The sequence below is a fragment of the Saimiri boliviensis genome, chromosome 12 (assembly GCF_048565385.1).
Source record: "Saimiri boliviensis isolate mSaiBol1 chromosome 12, mSaiBol1.pri, whole genome shotgun sequence".
Classification (NCBI taxonomy): domain Eukaryota; kingdom Metazoa; phylum Chordata; class Mammalia; order Primates; family Cebidae; genus Saimiri; species Saimiri boliviensis.
This window is the reverse complement of record NC_133460.1, coordinates 30,280,602-30,282,897: the sequence shown is the minus strand read 5'-3', so window position 1 is coordinate 30,282,897 and position 2,296 is coordinate 30,280,602. Positions and strand designations below refer to the sequence as shown.

The window sequence follows — 2,296 nt, the reverse complement described above, 5'->3', positions numbered from 1 at the left end:
ACTAATTCAGCAACCTTGAATAATTATCCTTGAAGTCAGAGTGAAAGAGAGAAAGGTATAAATTTAACAAATGGATAAAATAGATGTGAGCTAGATATATGAATCCAAAAACACTGGCAAAAGGAGTTCAGAAGTATATGTTAATTGGACTGGAAATACATGAAGAGTTCAGATTAATCGGGATAATTCCATTCTTTATAATATACACGTTTCCTTTTTGAGGAATGTGTCACCATTTTTATGTCCTTTCACTTTACTTCAATGCAGTTTTGCAAATTTCGTCCTACAGTTCCTGAATACTAGTGCATTATTTAAATGAAAAGAGATGTTAATTTTAAACATTTAAATTTTTTAATTTTACCAAAATCAAATTTCAAATTGGTAAATTCAGATTTTTTTTTTTTTTTCTGGACTGTCCTCCAACCTTCTATTTGCAGATTCTCAAGTTTTTTTGGTACGATCTTACAATCAATTGACAAATGTGTTAAAATTAGAGATTTGTGGGTCCCACCCTCTTTAGTTGACTTGGATGTAACCTAGAAATCTATAGTTTTAATAACATTTCAGAAAAATTCTAATTTAAGGTAATTTTCCACAATTTGAATCATTTTTCTTTTAAGTGGTTTCCAAAGGTTTCAGCTAGTTTTTTTTTTCTTTCTTTCAAATGGGGAGACCATCCCAAAATTGGGATCAGAATTTCTGTCTATTTCTCAGTCAAATCTTCACCCTTCAAAAAGGCAATGAGCTTTTAAACTGAAATTAAGCTTTGTAAGGGCAGAAACTTTTTTTTTTTGAGACAAAAGCTTACTGTTGCCAGGCTGGAGTGTACAGTGGTGTGATCTCAGCTCACTGCAACTCCGCCTCCCAGGTTCAAGTGATTCTCCTGCCTCAGCCACCTGAGTAGCTGGGATTACAAGCATGCTCCACCACGCCTGGTTGATTTAATTTTCATATTTTTAGTCCAGCTGAGGTTTTGCCATGTTGCCCAGCCTGGTCTCGAACTTTTGCGCTCAATCAATCCACCTGCCTTAGCCTCCCAAAATGCTGGGATTACAGGTATGAGCCACTATGCCCAGCCCAGGAACTTGTATTTCTTGTTTACCTCTGGTCCTCAGTGTTTAAAATGATTCTTTTTGAATTAATCAATTCTTGTTGAATGAATATATATATGCCTTTATATAGGAAAATTATAATTTTCAAAATAATTTTGAAATGTGGCTTGAGATAATCCATCGCCTTTCTCTCTTAATGGCTCCCTGCTCTTGGATATTCAGAAAACCAAAGCCCCCTGCTGTGGACTGAATGTGTCCCCTAAAATTCATATGATGAGATTTAATCACCATTGTGATAGCATTAAGATGTGAAGAGTTAGATCCTTTTGTAGTTCATGAGTATGATGATTGGGTGTTCACACGCTTGTGTGAGATGTGCCACCCTTGAACCTTGTTACAACATCAGCACATTACCCATCCGACCTGAAGAATTTTTTTAAGGAAAATAAAAAGATGTGACGAGTTCATGAGATGATTAAATCACTAGGGCAGAGCTCTCATGGATGGGATTAGGGCTTTTTTGAAAGAGCTTGAGAGAGCTGATTCCCCTCTTTCTGTCCCTTCTGCCACGTGAGACACAGTACTTGTCCTCTCCTCTCGGGAGGATGAAGCAGCTAGAAGCCACCCTGCAAGCAGAGAGCAGCCATCACCAGACACTGAGCCTGCCACACCTTGACTGGGGCTTCCCAGCCTCCTGGTACTCTGAGTAACAAATTTGTTTTTTAATAAATTACCTAGTCTCAGTAGTTTATTATACTAACACAGAGTGTGACACCCCCTCATTTTCTGAATGAAAAGGTGTTAAATGCAAATGACCATTTCAGAGTCTTGATCTCCATAAAAATATGCAGAAGTTTTTTTTTGTTGTTATTGTTGTTGTTTTACTACCTGCTTCTCAGTAAGAAAAAGGGAAAACTCATATAATTAAGATTGAAAAAATTGTTCTTTTACTTTCTGTGGGCATGCTGTAATAAGTGTTAAAAAGTCAGTTATTTAAAAATAAAAACCAAGTCATAGTTTAATTTCTGAGGACAGTATTTCTGAAAGTATTTGAAAATGTATTGCACATCATTATCTTTCTGCTGATTAGAAAAAGAAAATATTTGATTTTTAAAAATGAAAATCCATTTTATCTTAATTAGCCAACATTTCAAAAAAAAGATATTAAAAATCCCCCTCATCTGGGCACGGTGATTCATGATGGTAATCCCAGTATTTTGGGAGGCTGAGGTGGGAGGACTGTT

General features: G+C 36.0%; 1 non-coding gene across 1 annotated transcript; it reads left to right on the top strand.

Annotated features, from left to right (window-relative positions):
- The first annotated feature begins 1,372 nt into the window (after positions 1-1,372).
- LOC120367484 (small nucleolar RNA U13) lies at positions 1,373-1,476 on the top strand. Its single transcript, XR_005581862.1, has one exon. It is a non-coding gene; the product is annotated as a small nucleolar RNA U13 (small nucleolar RNA).
- The last annotated feature ends 820 nt before the right edge of the window (positions 1,477-2,296 follow it).